The 23,886-nt window shown below is 40.0% G+C and overlaps 1 long non-coding RNA gene across 1 annotated transcript; it reads right to left on the bottom strand.

Annotated features, from left to right (window-relative positions):
- Positions 1 to 519: 519 nt before the first annotated feature.
- Positions 520 to 23,389, bottom strand: LOC147147106 (uncharacterized). Its single transcript, XR_015086883.1, has 3 exons — positions 23,080 to 23,389; positions 18,020 to 18,127; positions 520 to 804 (listed from the first exon to the last, which is right to left on the bottom strand). It is a non-coding gene; the product is annotated as an uncharacterized LOC147147106 (long non-coding RNA).
- Positions 23,390 to 23,886: the final 497 nt, after the last annotated feature.

Genomic DNA, 23,886 nt, shown 5'->3' with positions numbered 1-23,886 from the left:
TGTGCCAAAGACAGAAATTAAATCCCTTAAATCTATTCTCCCACTTGAGTACTTCTGCTAGAAATAACACTCTTTGCCGTAATCCAATTTCAGTACAGTCATATGTCATTTTCTTACTCACACAGACAATCAAGAAATAGGAGGATGTCTTTGGGGTAAACGTAAGGTAAAGAAATTAAAGTCATGACGACAAAAGTCATTCCCATGGACCACATGAACTCTCCTGAAGCAATTATTACACTACTGTTGGCATTCAATTAATATGTCATATTTAAAGAATGTTTTTCTCCCCTGGCAAACATTAGACATTTGCAGAGGAGAAATAAAATATTTTCTTTCAAAGATTAGATAAAACAGAAAGTTAGTTTAGGTGTCACTGCTATTTGTTTTCCTTTTATCCGTCCCTGAATTGCTCTACCAAACATGATTATTTCCCAAGCTTTGATAAGTGACCGCTGGGCTTAAAGAATGGGAGAAAACAAAGAATAAAAAGGGGGAAAAAAATGATACCCATCAGACTCGTTTATGGCTCTGACCTTTCATTGCACAGCCCGCACACTTTATTATCCCTCTTTCGAGTGAAGACTCATCAGGGATGAGAGTTTACTGTGGCATGTGGAATTCTTCATACGCATCCTTGTGAGCCCTGAAGCACATTTCAGGCTCGGTGGGTGTCGTTAGTTTGGATACCGGACATCATGAGTCAGGCGGCGGTAAACACCCTTGATTGGTGGACAGTTGACACTGCCAAGACTGTGGGTGTCAGTGTTGGTGGTCCACAGTGTCCCGCTTAGGTCGCAGCAACTGAAAAGAACAAGTACAGCTCAGTCTTTGCGTAAGTCCAACAAGCTTGTTTAAGAGTGCTGGACTGATTAGGGCATTTGGGGATGTTGTGCTTGTTTGAAATGAGGCCACTCACATCCTCCTGGTATGGCCACCCTGGTTTTAAGCTGAAGATGAAGTTGCATCTGGTGGTTAGAATTTAAACATCCAGAACGCACAAAAATTCATTCTGTGACCAAGTTTGTAACTCAATTTACTCGTATACATAAAGTTGAGCTGAGTACATCAAGTTTTTCCTCGTTAAAATTAACTGAAAAAAAAAACACAACAAAGATTATATATATTTTTTATAAAGAAAACAGAACTGCATTGTAAAATAAATAATTAAATATGCAAAGAAATAAACCGTTTTTATAAAGTGTTGTTAATGTATGTCCCAGTGTTGCGCGTGATACCGGTACCAGTACCTGTATCACCTGTTTTCTGAAGCTGATGATTGGTCGTTACCTCAGCCCTGAGCAACTGTGATGTCATTTGCGGTCGACAGCAAGTGGCAAAATGGCCGCCCCCTGCGATGGCTAAAAACGGGCGGATTTTTCTGCTTAACTCATACTCCACAAACGCAATATCAATCAGAATGTTATGTTTTGACTAGTGGGCCTGCATAGAACATATTTTTGTAAAGAATTTTTGGGGGTTGACTTCCATTTTAACGCCCAGAGCCAGGTTAGTTCAGCAGCTGCCTGCTTGTGTTGCTGTGTTATGCTTGCATTTACGTGGGCGTGTAATTGTTGAATTTAGCAGTGTGTTCATTCATTACTGACTGCTTACCTCCATGGTCCCTCTCCTCATCTCTCTACATTAGCTCTGACAGTAATGACTTGCCAGGCCTAACCTCTTAACTGGCCTGATGCATGCCTGTGGCAAACCCACTCAGGCCACGCGGCTAAAATGGAAACATGCTGCTTCACTTTTTTTCCCCCCTCCGGCTCCCTTATGACCTTCTCCCTCGGACATTTCTGGCGGTCGGACTAGTCAGAAATTCAACAGGATATTGAAAAAAGCGATTTGCATAACACAAAAATTACCCATGAGGAAAAACCATTTATAATCTGGAATGTAAAACAATAGCCTGTTCATCTATAGAAGTCTTCTTTAAGATTGGCAACGTTGCTTTGCTATCTACATATTTTGTCGCACGTTTTGTCCATTTATTTTAACATAAACAGAGTCCTTGATCTAAAGTTAGAATACAGCCATGATTCCAACTAGCACACTCAACAAGATATGCAGCACATTATTAGTTGTATTCCCAAGAAAAAAATATGTTGAAATAGAAAAATGTTGTGTATTTGTGTCCAAAGCACGGTGGATTATATTTTTACGTTATCAGACACACGCTGCAGATTTGTGGGACATATTCACAAAGGACTTTTTTAGCCTCTCGAGCCCCTTTACCCCCAGTCTGTCCAGAGGGTGGAAAAGATACACAAGTACAGCTATGTGATTCCTGACTGGACTGCAGAGATAAGCGAGCCCAAATAAATCTGCGCCCCTCCAAATGGCTTCCAGTGACAGTCCAAATAAAGAGGTTTTGGTTGGCCAGCCAGATGACTGACGTCTTGGTGCAGTTCCCGCCTCACTGAGCAGCGGATAAACCCAGGCTTAGACGACGCTATAATAGACTCGAGCGTGTGCACATGCAGCCTGCTTGCTCGCACTAAACATGCATAAGGCCACACGACAAGCTTTGAAACAGAGTTTATACAAACACAACATTATCTAAATCAGGGACGGGAGACTGGTGGGCCACGGGCCGCATGCGGCCACATTGAGTGGCCCTTTGATTAATTTTAAGAAATAATAATGTTTTGGGGGGGGAAATAAATACATTTATTGGCGGAGGTGGGGGATGATTCCTCGACTACACTGGATGCCTGTATACATGCAACGGCCTTTTTTTTTAATACATATATATTTGTTTTTTTTATGAGAGGGTGGATGGAGTTTTGTTGGGGGAGCAAACCCCTTTTTTTGTGGAAAATATATATCGTGGTTTATCAGCATTTTGGGGGGTTTACAAAAAAACAGCCATCAATTATACACAGGTTTTCTCTATCTGCAGGTTGGCCCAATTCCTATCCCCCGTGTCTAGCGGGGTTCCACTATATAGTTTTAGGTTGTAATATCACCATTCACCACTTTGCAGGCAGTTAGGGCTTAGTTACGCTTGCACTGGGTGTTATGCTGCCATAGACTACAATATGAGTAGGTCTGATATTTTTTTGCGGATTTGGAATAACATGCAGGGCAAACATAGTACCTGAAGATTTTTAAAAATATGATTTTTGTGATAAAAATGTACAAAATGAGTTCTTGCACTTAATGTTGGTTTGCTGTTCAGCAGTTTTGCGCCATCCTTGAGTGGTAATTATTATGCACAAGAAGCCTTTGACACAAGGATCAGGATTGACATGACAAAAATCTAATGAGTTGACAAGACGTGAAAAAAGGACATGGTAAACATGAAACAATACTAAATCTAATCAAAACAAAGTTAACAAAACACAGATCATGACAGACTTATTCAACTAGTCTATACAAGGCCTACCTGCCAATAAGAGACACCAGGCCCAGTGACTTGACCGTGCTCCCTGATTACCCTCCCATCTGCTGGCCTGGTCAATGCGCTACTCTGGAAACCACAAGCAAACTGAGGTTGGCACTGCCTATCTGTGATTGAACCTCATTCTCTGTGGTAGCTGGCGACCACCCTGCCCCCTTGACCACCTGTTCACCGCCGACATCACTATTCATCACAATCTGCTAAAATACACAGGCGGGTACGGCTGGAAGAAAATGAGTGAAAGGAACCAGAAAGGGAAAAAGGAAGGAATTTGCCATGGGTTGAGAGTGGAGAGATGTTATCGGATATCAAAGATTCCATCTGAGCTTGCAGACCTCTGTGCCTTGTAAAATCCTGGCACCCCAACTTGAAATCATTCCAATCCATCACTGGCTGCACAGAAAAGACATCCAAAAAGGCTCCAAAGTCATTAATCGACCTCGGAAGGATTGCCACGAGCAGAAAGTAGCATGCAAGTTGTGTAGATGGTGTTAACTGCCACAAGAGACTAGGTTGTGTGTCTTTTTGTATAGACATATCGAAGAAAGGCATGGGGAAAATTAAACTCCTGTTTCAATGCCAGTGTTGTATTGAGCAGAATAATGCTCCTCCAAGGAGTTGCCATTGTGTAAATGTAGCTTAACTCCCCATAGTTAATATAAGTTCTCTTCCTTAAACAGCAAACAGGTTGAAAATGAATCAACAGTGTCTAGCCAAAGTACTATAAACAATTTTGGCTTTTTTTTCCCTCAGACATACAGCATTTAATCAAATGTGTAAAACTTAATGACACAATTGATACATTAATATGGCCACCCTTAGTAGAATAATAGCTTCATACAGAAAAAATATAAACATATTTGTGTAAAAACAAAACAACAATAAAAAAGAAAAATGTTTGTATACATTTATCTCAAGTTGACACTTCACTGCGGCAAAGGCATCAGGAAGAAAATGAATGGCGTCGATCAATGACTGAGAACTTTTAAACTCTACTTGCAATGTCCCCCTTAAATGCCATCATTTGGACAGAATCGGCCATCGAAGCAGTCTTAACTGAAAGCATGCCATTACAGCAGCAGACATTAAACATTTAAACGGCCCCCCATTTCCTCCAAATGAGGGTCTTGTTGAAGGTCCTATGGGGTGGCTGTGCATGCAAACTACACGTGTAACGTAAACACGTGCACCCCAGAGAGGTTCGCTCTTCATTAATGTAGTTGTTCTAATCTAATTAGCCATGCATACTGCTGAGCTAGCGGCTGCTCGGGTCATTCCGATAGTTACATTTCAACTTTTTGTGCACGTTTGTGACTAATTGGTCATAGTCTGCGAGCGTAGCACGTTTCGTTAGAGTCACTGAAATTACAGTATTGCCTCTCTAACAATTGTATAATGTGTTCAACTGCATTATGGCTGACATCTGCACTGGGCATCCTGCAGTTGTTTCAAAAATGATTGGTACCCCCTCTGTTCTTGAAAGAAAAAAAACACATTGGTAACAGAAATCATTTGAGTCTGACAAAAGCAATAATAAATAAATACAATTTATGAAAAAGCTCATGAAACAGGCCTGGATGAAAATGATGGTAGCCTAGCCTGAAAGAATTTTGGGACATGTTCAAGCATGTGTCCTCTAATTAGTATCACAGGTGTCTTAAAATTTGTAATCAGTCAGGCCTATTTAACAAAGGGAGATGTCTGAAAAATGTGGATTCAAGGATGATCGTTTTGATGAAACCCGGGAAAAAGACAGTGACTTGGAATTTGCTTGAGACTTGAATGTTACGACGCAAAACTTGTAACTTGCACCCTGAAATTAACCCTCATCGTGCAAAACTCTGCTCAGCTGTTTGGTAATTGCTCACCAGAATGCTTCCCAGCAGTGTTTGTTTTTGTTTAGGTTCTGTTTTGGGTGAGCAGAGGCGGTAATGTGTGGCGCGTGCTGCGGAACTCTGAGGGGCAGCCCTGGTCAATAGAAGCAATACTTGCTCCTCCAGGGAGAGGGGCGGCTTTCATTTGTTTTCATCACCCAAAAAGATTTTGTGGGCGGCTGAGAGCAGCATTCATTTGTTTGCTCTGATTTCTGGCCATCAAGCAGCCGGCGGGCCATTCAGTGATGTTTTGGAAGTAGATTGCCTAGGAGCACAACAAGGGAGTCAAGTTGGGAAATGAATGGGTTCTAATGCCTTTTGGTCTGTTTTGTCCCCACACACATAATTAGTGACTAAAGTGAATAAAAAGAAGCAATAACTAAATATCAGTCATGAAAATTCTCTTTTCATAAAGATAATGTCAATTCTTGACTGACACCATCAGAGAAGTACAAATACGGTTTATAATTGTGGTTGTACTTTGCAGTAATGTATAACTTTACTTCACCACAACAATTATTTCTTTTTAATTATTTTTACTATATAGTAACATGTAGCATAATAGGGTTACACAAATACATTATATAATTGTACTTAATATATAACGCAGCATAATAGGGTTACATTAAACACGTTATATAATAATTTTATGTATAGGTTTGTTTATATTCTTGGTCTTGAAAAATCAGGACGAGCCTAATTGTCAATTCATTCTGCCTATTTAGGCATGTGCCACCAAAACTTGCTCTTTTTCTCTTTTTAAAAATCAACAGCAATACCGGTAAACCCCATATTATGCTTACCCTGGTCAAAATCTTAAAATACTTTATTCTGTCATTTTCAGCTAGAAGATACCGTTTCTCCAAATAAATATTCACTTCACAAAATATTTCCAGGGGGTAAATAATTGTTGGCTTTAGTACTGTAAGTCTACTGCACTGTACTGTGTATATTCTGCCTAAAAACATAACCATACAGTAAAATTACCTTGCAACACAGCATGGCTCAGTTTTCAAACAGAATTTGCAAGGCCATTCATTCTTCAGTGCTACTGCAATGACATGTATTATTCTAGACTGGCCGTCTAATCGCAAAGTGTGTGTCCTTTAACACGAAACAGTCTTGGGAGGGAAGCACAGTTTTGATGGATGACGGTGTGGCTTTGTGGCTGAAATAAGCGAGCACGTCTCCATTTTCTACCTGCATTTGTGAAGGATTGTCCATCTGGTCGACTTGAAGGCACTGATCCATCCTTGTCCTGGCGCCGTGTTCCACATCAAACCCAAATGTCACTTTAACTTTGAGCCAGCACATGTCACTTAAGGGTGAACGTTTGTAAGCTTCATCCGGAGCGGCCTCCATCGCACATTAAGATCCTGTTCTCCTGTTACGACTTACTCCTGTGGTCTGGTGTGTGTGTGTTTTCTCTCAAGAAATGTTAACAATGAATCACTACTCTGGTCAGGCGCACCCACCAACACACAAGGATAGTTAAGGCTGTGTTACTCTGTGTAGCGGCAGAAAACACAATGGGACTCTTTTCTAAAAGAGTGACTCCACCACCTCCTCACTTCAAGCATCCACGGCCAATCATGGCTCAGCTTCAAAAAACAGGTGAGCTGTGATTGGTCATTACCTGAGCACTAAGCAACTGTGATGTCATTTTCAGTCGACAGACGTGCCAAAATGGCCGCCCCCAGAGAAGCTAAAAACGGGTGGATTAACTCTTATTCCACAAACGCAATATTTATCAGAATGCCTTGTTTCAACTAATGGGCCTGCATCGGACATCCATCCAGCCATTATCTACACCGCTTATCCTCACAAGGGTCGCGGGGAGTGCTGGAACCTATCCCAGCTGTCTTCGGGCAGTAGGCGGGGGACACCCCGAATTGGTTGCCAGCCAATCGCAGGGCACACAGAGACAAACATCCGCACTCACAGTCACACCTAGGGGCAATTTAGAGTGTCCAATCAATTTACAAACTCCACACAGGGAGGCCGGAGCCGGGATCGAACCCATGACCTCTGAACTGTGAGGCGGAAGTGCTAATCAGTCGAGCAGCGTGCCGCCTGCATCAGACATATTCTTGAAAAAAATGTTAGGGTTGACCTCTTTAAAATAGTTTTCGCCGTTAGTATTACTCAAAAGATGGTTGGCCAAGTTTACTTCACACTAGGTCTACCGAGACTGTCAGTAGTGTGGAAGGTGTTGTATACTTTAATGCGGTAGTTAAATAAATTCACCAAAATCAATCATAATAACAAACATTATTGTTAATTCAATACCTCTCTGACAGTCATTAGAGCCAAGCATTACTGTCTTTGTAAGGGCAGAATTGTTACAATAACTTGTGTATTGGTTCTCATAGTATTGTGCTGGAATGCAAGCAGGATAATTTGGCAGCAGTCCAATCCACAATCAATAAATCAGTAAATGTAAATATGTAATGTACTTTCAACACAGTCTTGTGAAGTTTCTCCTTTACGCTAAAAAATGCCTTTGGCAGCTTTAGGAGCGTTCTTATGAGTTCATAAAACAAAGTGGAGAAGATATGACACAAACATATGCTCAGGCCCTGGATGGATGTTCCCACTCCCCACTCAGTGCCCTTAAATACACACTTTGAGCCTGGCCGTCCCCATCTCAATCTGTGAGGCATATTGCAACATATGGCCGTTTTTTACGACGACTGTCCAGTTGCTGCCACCAGCCAATATCGGCCAGTTTTGAAGCGAGTACGCGCCATCTGTCAAAAAATAAAATAAAAGTGGATCGCTGCTGTACTTCAATATGATTTTCAGACATATCAGAGGAAAAACATTGCTCATAAACTAGATAAAAGATGGTAAATCACACAGGCTTGGATAAATACTGCATCAAAAAGAAAAGTTATCATTGAGGATATGTGTTTGGAATAAACATGCGTTGCTTGTTGAGTTGGAGAAAGAGAGAGCAGAGAATAAAGTAGAACCGCTTAAGTGGAATGCCCTGAGATTGTACAATTCGCCATTCAACCAGTTTTCTGCAAAACTATGTCTCTAAAGTTGTACACGACCTATGAGTTCAAACCCCATTGTGCATGATGTCACGTGAGACCACAGGTCAGTTATGCGTGCTCTCGCTTGAGTGGCGGTGAATCTTAAGATTGCTCGTAATTCAAATTTTGCCTCGCAACACAAAGCAAACATTCAGGTCATAGCGCCACAAATTAATTGTTAATTTTCATATTTGATTCAGAAATCCCGCCATCCTAACTCAAGCGCCAAAATGAATCGTGACGTTCTGCGACACACATGCGTGTTTCAAAATTGGTTTCTTCCGCTGGGCTGTAAAAAGTGGAGTTGACCACAATGAGGCCAAGGCGTGAAAACGCTCGCCCAGAAGCTCAGAGCTGTAAAGTCCATCAAGATGAATCTTAGCAACTAACTTTGTGCACAAGAATGATTCCTCCATCTGTGCTGCTGTTTATAATTACTTGTAAATGGCAGAAAGAGGGTAGGGGAGTGCGGTGGTGCGGTAATAGAGCTAATCTGACAAAGGCAGCATTAAATGGAGTAAATTGGCCAGGCATGGTTAGAGAGAGTGTAGGGGGTTAAACAATGGGAAAACTATTCACACAGTCTATGATAATTATTTTATTCTTTGGAGGAAATGCTGAAATGATGACAAGCATAAACAATGAGAGTGCATGTATGTTAAATCAACATAAGTAAGCCATTGTTTTGTATTATAGTTGTGCAGCCCTTCTGAGTATTGTAAGGGGGACTCAATTTCAGTTGGAGTTTCATGGCTCAGAACACTTTAATTCACAACATTTCAATGCAACAATATTACGATTATTAGTGTATCAATCGAAAATAGCTTCATTCCCTACAACAATATTCATTGTGTATTTGATCAAAAATCTGAATTTCGATTGAAAATGCTTACATGACAGTGTTGGTGACATAAATAGTTAAAATGGGCAAAAGGACAAAAAATAACCAATAGGCAAGTGTACATAACATGGGATCCGACATTTACACTTAACAAGGCAGATTTATCAAATGCTGGTAGACAGCAAAATTAAGATTGCCGGTCCGTGAAAAGCATGTAGCTGTATGAACCGGTCCATGGAGGAAAAAAAAGGTTGCGGAATGGGAACCACGACTCAAATGGGATTTGACCACGACTTCATACACCTTAAAATCACCAACAAAGCCAACAACAGTGGTGGAACAACAGGCAGTCAACAAAAGGAGTATGATAGTTTGGTCTAAAGATCCGAAGTAGTCACCAACTGTCACCGAATGTTTTCCAAGAGTACATTTTTGTTGAAAATGAAGATTTTATCAAGATCATTTGTTATCATTGTTTTTCAACTGAGCATGATTTTTGTTTTGTTTTTGGCTCTCTAAATAAAGTTGAGTTGAGGAACTGAGGGTCTTGCGGGGTGGCTTGGCAGACAGAGTTCTGCAGTGATTCAGTTTAACAAGTATCTTGAGGGTTTCCAAACTTGCAAAACTTTTAGTGGCTTGCGGTTGATTGCTGACACTTGAATCTCAAAATGAAAGATGTTTGAAAAAAATATTTTATCTGTTTGTTTGTTGACAGAATTAAATGACTGATGTGGATAAATATTTCGCTCAAGGGTTTCATTTTAAATTTCCAATTCAACACTTTCAAGAATCAAGTTACACAAGCTTGTGCATAGCCTGAAATACATGTTTATAAATGTTTGTTTGTCCATACAGGTGGCACTGGAAAAACTGGTTAGCACGCCTGTTTCACATTTCTGAAGCTTGGAGTTCAAACCCAGGCTACGGGCTTCCTGTGTGGAGATTGCATGTTCTCCCACTGTTTGTGTGGGTTTTCTCCAAGTACTCAGGCTCCCTCCCAAATTCCAAAGACAAGCATGTTAGGTTCATTTAAGATTTCAGATTGTCCATAGGTGTGAATGATTTTTTGTCTACAGTATATTTACCCTGCTGTACATTTATGTACAACGCCTGTCAGCTGAGATAGGTTCTAGCTCATACCATGACTTTGATGATATCAAGTGGGATCGAAAATGGATGGATGGATGTTTCTCCATCCATGTGTCATAATCTTATTCTTGAGCATTTATTGTGCTCATTTCTAAAATTATTTTGTTGTTGTTATTGTCGGCTGGTGGTTAAAATGGTTTCATAGTTTCAGAAAATTATCACAAAGTTGTTCAATTTAAATAGTGTTAGTGTCACAAAAAGTACAAAGCTTCATTGTTCGTCATAACCAAACACTGACTATGCTAAACCACTAATGGCTCTAAGAATTCACCCGACGCTCGAGGTGGTCCTTTGAATGCCTGACTGAATATAATAAATAAATCATCGATCTAAATCAAGTTCAAAAACACTATTGTTATGAGTGAAATTCAACCAAGCCAGAAGGAAAATATGCAGGGTAACATGCTGCTTCATGATTATAACTAGCTTTGCATGCTAATATTTGTATGTATTGATACTATTCTACATTTGTTGCTTAGTTTGTTATTTTTATTGTTTTTTACGTGATTAACAAACAATGGCAATGCTATATTGGTACTGCCTAACTGAATATATATTTTTTTTAAAAATCACATTTTCAAAAGACACTATTGTAAAAATAAGGAACTCAGCCATCTGCTTAACCAAAAATTGTGGGTTAACATACTGTAGAATTTATGATTTGCGTTAGCCTAGCTAACATTAAATGCAGGGGCAGACAAACAGACGGACAAACCAAGCTTTATCAGTTTTATTTTATCATCAAAGGCTCTCGGGCCCCAAATGAAACTCCCATGGCACTCCTCAGAATTCCTGAGTGAATATAAAAAAAAAATCAAATCACAAAATATTAAAAGTGTAACTTTACAACTGACTGACACTAACTATTTCACATCAGTGCCGCATCTGTTAGACAGTGATAGACGGTCGACAGTCAGGCTTTTATCCTCTAGTCCATCTTGTTCTTCTGATCTATGAGAAACGTCCTTAGTTTAATATATATGTGAATAAGTTTTGGCACACTGTGCTCCACATAAACTTGTATTTCTTCTACGAGAATCCCAATGATGCTGTGACCTGACCTACATGAGTTAAGGCTATTCTTGGAGTTCTATTTGTATGCATGACGCTGCACCTATAGGGACGCCAGGTAGTGTTCTCTTCGAAGACAGGACCTCACCGACAGAAAAATCCTAATTACCGTGAACAGAGTCAGGTCATACGTGTCCTACTGGGGTGAATAGTTAGTCTCACTGTTTGCATTACGCAGCATGTCCGTCGACACCTCATTACGCTCGCATCGTTCATTGACAAAGCAGAGGAAGTCAGTGCACTCGGCACAGCTAATCTCGCATAAACTTGATATGCTCTGTGCACACACATGACCAGAATCAGGAACCCCTCAACCGCATCATCTGCAGACATGTGGTCAATCCACATGCACACATGTAAATATCAGTGGTTCGCTTTTACATATCTGACATTTAAAAATACATAAAGCTAATAGCTGAAAATTCTTTAAAAAGACGGAGCTATTTGTTACGTACTGTAAAATATGTTGTTTCCCACAAATGGCTGCGTTCTACCACATAATCAAACCTGTTGGACTGTGCTCAACCTCAAGTTGAACCCAAAACATGAATCATTCCACCGCAACACTGTTCTGTAAAAAAAGATATACTGCCCATAACAAAAAAAGGTTTCCTCTCAGGAAAACTAACAGGAAAAACACAGCAGTAATGAAGACACAGAGCAACTAGTGCTTTGTCCAGCTTGCATGATATTAAATCAATTGGCAATAGAACATAACATTCCTCTGTGCATCCATGTCTGTTCCAAGTACAAATTGTCCAAAATAAATCCATAAATCTAAGCATAACAGTAAGTATTTCTCATACTCAAGGGCACGTTAACTATTTCCTATTCCAAGTATCAATAAAGTAAACAATAGAAACCTATTAACCCAAGGTACAATTGGACAATTCATTCAATGTGTTCACTAAATACTTTTATTATAAACCATTGTTTCCCAATCTTTGTTGAGACAAGGCACATATTTTACACAAGAAAAACCTCACAGCACACCACAAAAAAAACTTGAAAAAACTGAAATAATATAGTCTCAACTTACTCAGAAATCGACTTACTCAGTTTGTGCATTTCATGACTTATGTTGTATAACAGGTTAGTCGTATCGTCTGCCATCCAGCTGGATGAGAATGTAATTGTTCTGTCACTATATGTTGATCGCATACAGTAGATGAACAAAGATACATTATTTGTCATATATACTGTAAGTGATTTTTAAAATAATTAAATGTGATTGGACAACGGCTCGTGGCACACTTGTGTGCATGGCACACAGTCATGGGGAATCGTTAACATATGCAACAGTCAGAATTTGTGACCCCAGGGTGCGATGTGGCCGAATTTACTCGCATCATCCATCAATCCAGTCTCTGAGCCGCTCATCCTCACTAGGGTTGTACACATGCTGTAGCCCAGCTGTCTTTGGGCAAGAGGCGGGGCACACCTTTGACTGGTCGGGAGACAACCGCAGCAATTAAGTCGCGTAGCCAATCAATTTTCCCTATTGAAATGCCATTAATCCATTCCAGCCGCCCACACCTCCCCAAAAAACATGCACCATTTTTAAAAAATGTTTTTAATCGTTTAAAAACTAATCAAAGCTTTGAGTTTAAAAATGGTCTTACTCAATGCCTTTGTTATTGACTTTCTATTTCAAAGGCATTCATTTTGAAACGGATTCATAAAAATTAATTGGTTGCACATGTAGTGAAATCCATTGCTTACAAGATTGTTTAATTGACCCACAGTGATCAAACGGGTGATTACACACTTTGATAAATGCTGTATTTGATTGCAATTGTTACATCTGCGCATGCTTTTGTGCTTCAGTGTTTCCACTTTATTGCATTTGTATACAAAAGAATGCAAGAATCCCCGCCCTGCTAAGAAATAGGAGGATATGAGAGACTTTTTCTTCCAGATCATCAATGATGAGTAGCTCTGTTAATAAGTCACAGGGAATTTTACATGCTGAGGAGTGAGTTATTGTGTTTTTGCAGACCCATTCATCTTCGTATTGAAAAATGGGCCCTTTGGTATAATGGCACTGAAGGTTTTGTGGGCGGAATGGGACATTTTCCTTAGATTTAAATCTATCCAAGTGTCATACAACCCCACTGATCCCCTTCAAATGTTCAATTTCTCCCAAATTTGGTTTCCAAAGAAGCTGCCTGTAAGCGTGAGTTAACACAGGTGCTCCGAGTGCCCCCCCCCCTTCCCCTCCGACTATTTATCTGCTGTAAGTAAGCTACATGTAAGTCGTTATTTATGATGAGACTCAAGAGAATTATGGGATCTAAGTAGCTTCTTGCTCATTATTGCCATAATGCGCATTAAAGTGATAAAGCCAGCTGCGCAAAGGCCCCCGGTGGGTTCGCTCATCCATATTCACGAGGATGAGAGAGTCAGAACTGCTTGGCTGTCAGTACATTAATACCTGATATGTCTCACTCTGTGTCTCCTGTGAGAGATTAGCGTGCTCATATGTGAGGTGGGCTATTAAACCTAGCTATATACTGTACTATAGTTTACTGTATGTCTAATCTCTCTGGAAACAATTACACCAGACTAGACACTGACTTGTTTGATCATGTACAAGTACCTTTTCTTGTGCAAAAGTTACATTTGGTCTCATGACATTTAAAATCAAACAGTGAGACTTAAAGGGGGATATTGAGGTGTTAAAGCAAGATTTGAATGAAGCCTCCTTCACTAATCCCCCACACCTCCCACGAGTCTCTGACCACGGCCCTCACTGAATCACGAGGGTGATTCTCAAACATCGCCATTCATAATGGACAGTGATTATGAAAGTGCATCGTTGTGAAAACAGCCACAGGGAATGCATATCCAGCTTTAACAAAATAGCAGTGTTAGCAAATCTAAGATAGCATTAGCAGTGCTAAAAGAAAAAGACGATAGTTGTCACGGCTGCTATGTTGATAATGTAAGAGTTCTTGGTAATGGAGTGCTAATAACACAAAATTTTATTGTCTTGAAATTTTATTGGGAGAATGTAATCCATTAAAAACCAAAAGGCGGTAATTCAGAGAAACCTGTCAAGCAGAAATGTTGCTAATACTGCATCGCTTCTGAAGCCTCTTAGCTTCCTCCAGTCCCATCATGCACTGTTTCTGTTTGCTAGTCTCATTCCCAGTTGTTGTCAAATGAGGGAGGGCATTTTTTGATTTTCCAGTGATGGCTATTCTGCCTTGGCTCCAGGAAAGCTCCTGAAGCCCAAGCTAACAGGTAAGCATGACTATGCCAGCTAGTCCATTTTGTGTTCCTTTCCATTCCCCATAGCTTATTTTCTCTTATATTTGAACTTTCTCATAGTGTTACGACTTTAATCTTTTCTCATAAAATTATGAATTAAAGTTATGACTTTGTAGTCCGGGATCTAAATCTTTGGCTGCTGAAAAAAACTGGTAAAATGAAAGAAAAAAGACAATATTTTTAAATTAATTACAAGTTGATCTTCAAGTCCCAACAAATCCTCAGTGCAGATTTGACCAATAGTGCATGAAGTACTAAAAAGCAAATGAGTTTGATGTATAAGTGTGTCAATGAGAACTGTAATAGTTTGTTGCAGATCAATGGAGCAAACACTTATGAGGAACAACCAGACCATAATTGGACGATGACAAACAAAGCCTAAACTCTCATCATTAACAGTGTTACTGAATTAGAACTGAACCTGAAATGTGGGTCATTATTAAGCAGATGTGGTCTTAAGGAATAGCCACAATGGTCTGGGCTAAAAATAAGGGAGACTATTAATTGTATGATGCATATAAAGCACTATTTATATACAGAAAAATCCTGCTGCCATCTAACTTTCCTCTTGATCCCCATCTGTCCTCCTGCTGACGTAAATACAATAAAGTGCGGCTTCTCCACATCTCACTCTGAAGTTCCACCGTCAGCAGCTGCTGTCTCAAATACTTTATTGAGTTATCGAACAGAGACTATTTATGACGAAGGCTTCGGTCTCCAGCCTTACCCAACACAGTGTTTACACTGGGAATTCAGTGTATAAATCTGTTAGCAGCACCTATGTGGAGAACAGTAACTTGCTTTTGATGACTTCAGGTGTTCATCAACAAATATGAGTTTTTGTGTGCAAAAAATACATAACATCTCCCATCCTTTTTACTGTGACTATAAATGTATGCCCCTTTGCTCACAAAAAGGATGAACACATCTGCCGGAGTCATTCAGTGCCTCAGCCTCCCTCAAGGCTACGTGTCAGCACTATTCAAGTGGACCCCTCCTACCTATCCTAGGGGAGTAAAGGGAAGGATGGTAAAGAAAAAAGGAAATCTGGAAAAATAAAATAAAAAAGTCTATCTTCACGAGCGCTACTTCCATTTCTCTACCTGTAACATTTCCCAAGTTTGTTTTTACACAAAATGGATCTAGAGTGGAAATTCCGGTTGTTGAAAAAGTATAAAGCAAAGTTAACTACTATAAAATAAAATAGAGTAAAATCACTCACCTTTTGAAAATACCGACAGACACAAAACAGCGAGGAACAGGAAGGTGTTTGTTTGCTGTTTGGTGTTTTATACTGTAGGTATAGACACACACAGTAAAAAAAAAAAAAATAGAGTACTGTACTGTATTTTTCCTGGCATATAGGCTACCTAAATGTTTTGTATTCCACGTATAAAAAATGCCCCTCACTATCCATGTGTCTCAGTTCTGTGTTGTTCAGTGAAGTCCCAAGCACTGAACCTTTTAGTCCCAGAGTGCCTCATTAGTAGTTGCCATTTCAGCTCTTCTCCTCTTGTTAATCACCTCAGTCGATCACCTCTGTCCAATCAGTACCATGTTGGTGATTAAAAGCGAAAAGATGCATCTTCAGAGCATTTGCACGTACAGGCATTTGGTCAGGTGTGTCGACAGAGGGCAGCAAGTGGGGCAAAAATGTTAGATTCAAGAACTTCCGTCAGTTTTTACTGAAATCTTAGACACCTAAAACTCTTGTTCAATAGCTGCATCCAAAGTAAAAAGGCTGTAAAAAGATGCAATGTGCACAATGCAGCATTTTTTTGAAAGTTTAGTGCACAAATTTATGAGCAAAGTAATTATAATCTCATGAGGTGAAAAGGTAGCATTAGTTACTGTACACCCTGACATTACCTCTAAATTGAAGTATCCAGTAAAAGGGTGATTACCTGTAATAGGCATAGATATTTAAGGGGGGGGGGGGGGATTCACGGATTAAAAGACAATTTGCACAACTACAGTTGGGTGCAGAAGCAGTCACTCTCTCTGTCATCATCAGTGAGCCGGTTACACAGCAATAGAAGCCCCATGCTGTAATACGGCCTCGACCATGCTTGACACATGATGTGGTATGCTTTGGATCATGGTCCGTTCCTTTCCTTCGCCACACTTTGTGGTTTTCATCATTTTGATACAAGTTGACCTTGGTTTATTCATCTCAAAGTCTGATTTGTTTCTCCTGTGCATAAATGTGACCCAAGACTTGTTGTCTGATTTCTGAAGATCGCAAATAGCTCGCGCTAAATCGTGTGTTCGGACACGCAAACAGATTGTGCTCACTGTGTGCAACAGTTGTTTTGGTGTTCAAAGGATTTTGCGCTGAAGGTAGCTCTGATGGTTTTCACCACTGAAATTTTTGAAGAGGACTGCAAGTGCAAAATGACGTTAGAAGTGATTGAATTGAAAGTAAAAATGACTCCGGCGAAGCCAGCGACCAGATAAAAGTTGTGTTTTGTTTGATTCACTGATTTTCAAAGTAAAACTACTTTCAGCCTCTGATGATCACTGAATATTTTGGGTTGATTTTCTCTGTGTAGCCCAGTACCAACGCTCCATGGAATACAGCGGGCGGCTGGCTGCTGGAATAGAGCATGTTTTTCACCTACTGAAAACAAAACATGTATGTCTCTTAAATTTAGGATGGAAGTCTTCACATCAATCACATCATCAGTATTATGTCAAATAGATTGTGGTGGTGTAAAAAGGCAAAATCAGATGATTGAGGAAGAAAAATGAATAGCATTTCACAGTATTCAAAGATTGCAACTCTATTACCGGTATTCACAATTTGAGCTATTGGGTATGTGTATTCAATTATTTCAGCCTCACTACAACTGTAATAATAAAAAAGTCTAAATTATTATACACTGTACATTTTTTGAGGGTGAGGTCACAATTTAAAACAGTTCTCGGGTTGCTTATTAACGCCCTGTGGCATGCTTTCATCAAAATACCACAAGCATCAAGAATTAAAAAAAAAAAATTTATATTACACTCCTCACGCTTGTTTTCTAGCCTTGCTGAAACTGTCATGTTGAAGCAAATGAGCCACTGCTCACCCCACCCCCTCTACCACAGGGCCAACGTAAAGTACATTGGTATGAAGTGGTATACCCACTGACAAACAACATCATCTAAAAAGCCTCTCTCTTTTAACCTTGTTTCCCATCTTAAAAGTGGATGATGGGCTCTGTTCCCGTATCTAAATTGAATTTGCTCTCTTAGTCAAACATGTACGCTTCTTTTTTTTTATCTGCCCAAGTAAACACCCCACTTTGTGGTACCACCACCCAGTTAACGCTTGTGTATGGACGCATGGCGTCTCGGTCAAGGGCAGTTCACTCACCTCATCCTTGATCACCGAGCTCCCCCCCGGTGCGCGCCGCTGAACTTCAGCGCGAATGCAGATGAGCGTGTGGTCGATGCCAAGTCCAGATCACGACCTTTGCTCCCACTGGTTCAACAACACAAGAGGTTATTTTTGTTGTTCGTTTTTCATCTCCCCTCCTTTCCCCAAGATACATTTATAGGCGTTTTTTTTTTTTTTGCATCTCGTTCATCTTTTATCAGCAACCTGTCATTTGGATACAGCACTTCACATGTCCTAGTAACTTTGACAACAACGGCTGTCCTCTTATAACATGTTAATAGAAATAATCTGTCCCAGTCGCGTCATAAAAACATTTACGGAATGTACAGACAATTCCCTATCTAATAAAACTACTCATACACGTGGAGAGGTCATATGTGTGACCAAATATTTACAGCTGTATATTAACCCACTAAGGACGGGAGTGCATAACCGCGTTTCTACCACTAAAGCCGGGAGTGCTGTTGCGTGATTCTCGCTTTAAAGCTGGAGAGCGTATACATCGTTTTCTTTTTTTAATCCAATCAAAGTCTCTTAGCCAATGAAATGCATCAGAATATACATGTGACGGTGTCGTGTGTTGTCGGAGCATATCCGGAATTTTTTCGAGGAGTAATGGTGGTCGCTGTCGATCGCGGTAGCTCTGCTGCTAAGTCACGGCAGTGATATAGACGACACGCTAATTATTTTGTAGGTGGCGAAAATGTCAGGTTTTCAAGGATGGCTCCAAAGATGTAGGTTTTAGAGAGATGTCTCACGAGGGGCTTCAGGCTTTAATGGGTTAAACCTCCCCTTTTGCACAATGCCGTCAAGGGTAGCAACAATCTTCATGTGGAGTTGCATGCCTCTACCTCGAAGGTAATAGATTTTCATATATGGTTGCCACAATGTTCAACAGTACTATAATGCATGTTACTTTCCCTCCAGGTTTACCAAGGAACTGTATTGATGTTTGATGCCTTTCTCAAGAGCTGCCCAAAACCTAAGGTTGCCATTGAATTACCCTTGAAAACCTGAAGTTCTCCCAGAAATTCAACACTTATAAAATGATTAATATCTCAGCCCCTGTAGCAGACAGAAACATAATTCCAAACGAATTAAAGATCTTAGACGTGGCTTTCACACAGGCAGAATTTATCATTATTTACTGTTTCAATCGAAGATGTAAAAATAACATGTCAGTGCAAGAGAAGCACTATTTTAATTTTTTTTTTTTTTTAAATCGAGTGGTAATAACCATCCTCTATTCTGTTACAAATACGTCAATATCGGAATTGTCTACAAACCATATCAAATCACGTTCGACTGGTTCCACTGGTCGTGCACGTCGTCACTGCCGTTACTTACTTTAATCAGAGCTCCCGCCGATCGACGACGCCCGCCATTAGCCTACCTACGGCTCGAAAAAAATTCCACGACATCCTCCGCGACACCTTCACGTGTATATTCTGATGCATTAAGTTGGCTAAGAGACGGAGAATTGGATTAAAAAAAGGACAGTGACGTATCCGCTCTCCCGGTTTGAAAGGTAGAAAGACGCAACAGTTTCTAGTGGTAGAAATGCGGTTATGCGCTCCCGGGCTTAATGGGTTAAAGGGGAAGTCTTTTTAAGAGCTGCTCTGCCTGCAGCACAGTGACAACAAGTGCAGTGTTTGGCCTTGTGGAAAAAAAAAAAAAAATCACAGGACACATTTATTCCCTTTTTTTTTGTCTTTCCTCCGTGCACCTGCCTCCCGTCCGCCCACTTGTACCCTAGTGATACGCACGTTCTCCTTTAATTTGGCAGAGCACACTAACCTTTCACAGTGCAATGTGATAATGATGAGTTTAATGTCATGGTGTCGTACGCTGAGAGCCGATAGGGCAATCCGCTGGGAATCAGATACAAGATTCTGTGAAATAATTATGCCTTGTACAATTATGAATGACACCACAATGACAAAATCCATATCCGTCTTATTTGAGAGTGTCACGCGCTCATGTTTGATTAAAGGCCTCGAGTGCTGCGAGCGAGTTGCGTTGGGTACAAATACAGTACAGGCCAGGGTGAGTGGTTGACGACGGTCCCGACATGTGGTTTTGAGGTTATAAATACATCATCACATGGCTGAGTTACAAACATAATGTTTTGTTTTTTGTTCAATTATTTATGGCCCATAAGTGTTTTTCATACAAATAATTATTATCATGACTATACGACTGTGTTAGCATATATTATCTTAGGTTAGCGTTTCAACTTGCGTAGCGATTGAGCACATGGCAGTGCTCCTTCATAAACTGAGTTGGACCAAACAAAAGTTCTATAAACAGGCTTTGTATTGAGTGTTATACCTTTGTATGCCCCTGTAGTCAAAAAAAGTTATACGATCATATTAATCTAGAAATCAGGAAATCAAACTTTTTACGACATAAGACAGCGACATAGAAGATTTCACTGTCCTGGTTTCTCAGTACAATATGGCTAAAGGCTGTAAACCCAGCAGTGGAGATTTTGTATTACATTTACTTTCTATAGGAAATTCAGATTCAAAATCAAATTCTAAGGCCAACCGGCAATCATAGCGTAGCACTTGACCGCAGTTTTTTTTTTCATCGTATCAGAAGGTGGAGTAGGTACCGTTAGCTGAAGACCCACGCTACCACAGGGAGAACATGTAAATTCCACACAGCAAGTCCTGAGCCGAGATTAGAACCCAGAACTGCTCAACTTTGAGATAGACATGCTAACCGCTACTCTGATGCCCTAATTACTATCCCAGCGTGCTGTCCGTTTTACATTTATTTGGCTCTGCAATATTTTGTCATGTCATTTCACATTTGCAAAATAACTATTAGCTTCAGAGTGTAGTTTCACTACTACTACTAGTTTCACTTGATATTTAACTTTTTTTTTTTTTATTAAATTAGATAATTTGAAGATTTTTAAAAATCAAGTCAGTGATTCTGAAATAATGGTGGAAATCTTAAGGCGTTATCGATTTAAAATTTAAGCAGTAATAGATTTAAATTTCCGGTCAGTGTAACAAATTGATAATGTCATCTAATGAAGGCTACAGCTTCCTACCACCCTGACAACAATAATGGATTGAGAGATGGAACAGATTGACTGACATCTCAGGTGATTTTTTTTTTCCCATAACCTTGGTGCGCTACACTTTTGGTCAGTCTGCAGAAAACAGTTAAGAAGTGGAGACAGTGACAAGAAGAAAAAGGCAATCAGCGTGGCTAGGCAATCCTAAACTTTACATTCGCTTTGTGCTGAATTTGCATTGAGTCCATGCACAGTTTCACTAGTTCAAGTCTACATGTACTGTAGAGTGTAAACTTTTGATTTGATTCTTTAACTGTACTTGTTGTGTGTGCATGCAACAGTGGGTTGGAAAGTGGATCAAAGAGCATAAGTGTGTTCTTGAAAATTTTATGTTTTCTCTGCCGGCTCCTAAGAAAGATAGAAAAGAGGGCTGAATAACTTAAGCCTGGTCTGCTATACACAAAAAGAAGAGTTGAATGAGTAGAAGACGTGTGGAAAATGTGTCTGCCGGAGCGTAAAATTAGCAATTACATTGGGTGTCATCAGTAATGACAATTTCAGCCCAGATAGAGCGGGTTAATGTCCAACGCTCAGACTGTAATTCGGCCGTTCCACCTGTGTTCAGTCAGTGAGGCTGTGTGCAGTGCAACACGACTGGAAAAACAACACCACACACAGATAAGCCAAGATGGCCGCCATCTGCTGGGAAAGCTTACAGGGGCAATTTATTTTTTAAGGCCCGCGTTGACCTTGATTGTGACACAACACATTTGTAGTCTGGTGACTGCTCCTGTTTATGTCTGAGGTATATTGTTTTTTTTTTTCCTTTTGCACTTTTTTTTCCCATCTCTGTTTCTACACTAGAGTAAGTAATAATATGGGCTGCTTTTATTTAATTACTGGACAAAAACATAACTGACCAATTTCAATTAGCAAAAGTTTGGGCATATTTGTAAAATAATACAAAAAAATTCATGGTTAACATTAGGGCTGCTCGATTTAGCGATTTTGAACCGAAACCGAATTTTATGGATAAAACGATGTTAAAAACGTTCAAATCGGCACATTCGATTTTTTTTATCTTTGGTGTATCTAAGCCACCGTAGTTTCCTCTGCATTTTTGCTTCCGCCCACGAGCGCGCATACTGGAAAAACTACAACACCATCCGTGGCTACCGGCGATTCTGCTATTTGCTCAGGCAAGTGAACGTTTAGTTAATAAATCGTGCAAATATAGATCTGTAGTGTAGTGTGTGCCCCGCATGTACAATACAACCCGCGTGCAAGTAACTCAACGTCTGAAAGGCGTCCCTTTTTTTCTCCTCTACAACGGACCTCTGGCCAGCCGGTGCTCGCATACTTAAGCTTGACAGTGCATTGTATTATTGAGTGACAGTTTTAAACTAATCATTGATTTATGTTTAAGTAAGACCAGGGAGAAAGGGGAAAGGCTAGTCACTAGCTGGTTGGCAAAATGACTTGCTGACAGACTGTTTGATTTACAGAATCGACTGTCTACCTTCTCTCATGTTGATTTAGTTTCAGATGGTATATGCACTTTCTTCTTTCATTATTGGTTTGATTAAGAACAGATCTCAAATCTATTGTGTAAGTAAAATGCTGTTAATCCCAATGGATTGTTCTGTGTGTCTTAAGTTAAATTGACTGCTATTTTGAGTTCAAAGAAAGAAAAATTAAGTTTAAATAAAAGACATTCAAAATACTTCATTTTTCATTATTTTTTTATTTTACAAAGAAATCGTAATCGTAAAATCGGGTTTGAGAGAAAATAATCGGGATTTTCTTGTTAGGCAAAATCGAACAGCCCTAGTTAACATTAACAATGGCATTGAAAAATAGTCACAGCGAACAATGCGTTAGTCAACCTTGGGATAGAGGAAGCGGCATTGGCAGTGGCACTGAAAAACACTCTCATTGAGCAACACGTGAGCCAGTCAACTGCAGCTAACGTAAGTGGCTTACATTAACAATAACACATACATACCTGTCAAATTGTACACTTTCGTCGTAATTTGTACGTGTGGAAACACCTTTTCAAACATGTACGCCGTACATCGCGAATTTGTACGGCCAATGTCAATTTTATCAGAGTTATCCGTTCCAGTTTTTGCCACCTAACGGCAGTCGGGAAGCACACGGGAGATCTTTCTCCAAGGCCGGAATCGCAGCCGTCGTACGTCGTCGAAAAGCGGAGCCCAGTAGCCTCACAACACACGTCAGAGCGAGACAAGGGATCTCTCTCCGCGATCTTCCTCGCGCATGCGCACAAAACACTCACGACACAACCTGTCGCAATTGCCTCAACATCATGTTTACTTTTTTTTTTTTTTTTAACTGATTTCCGATCACGTGACAGCAGCCATTCGAAAAAGCATGCGTAATGTGTAAGATTATATACAGATATGTACGGACAAATTACATTTTTTGTAAGATTCAGTACACCCCGGGCTTGACAGGTATGCACATAAAATGGCACTCACAGCTAATTACATGCTAGTTAGTTAACTTGTATATGGACAATATATTCAGTTTTTAGTGTGGGGAAAATTGCTTTCCAGCAAGAATAACCAGTTAAAAGATTTAGTCACCCAAGTTACATTATTTGAATTCTGTAAATACAATCTTGTATTTTTCTCCTAATGTGATGATTTCTGATGGAAAGAAATGAAGGTGAGAACTTCTTGGGAACTCACATCTTTATCTTTTTACAATGTACACAAACTCCTTCTTGTCGACCAAAACAGTCCCATTCATTAGGTGTAATTATCCTGCTCCCATAAAAAAAAAAACA

The sequence above is a fragment of the Filicampus tigris genome, chromosome 5 (assembly GCF_054856515.1).
Source record: "Filicampus tigris isolate MCC_2025a chromosome 5, RoL_Ftig_1.0, whole genome shotgun sequence".
Lineage (NCBI taxonomy): Eukaryota > Metazoa > Chordata > Actinopteri > Syngnathiformes > Syngnathidae > Filicampus > Filicampus tigris.
This window is presented reverse-complemented; position numbering and strand designations above follow the sequence as displayed.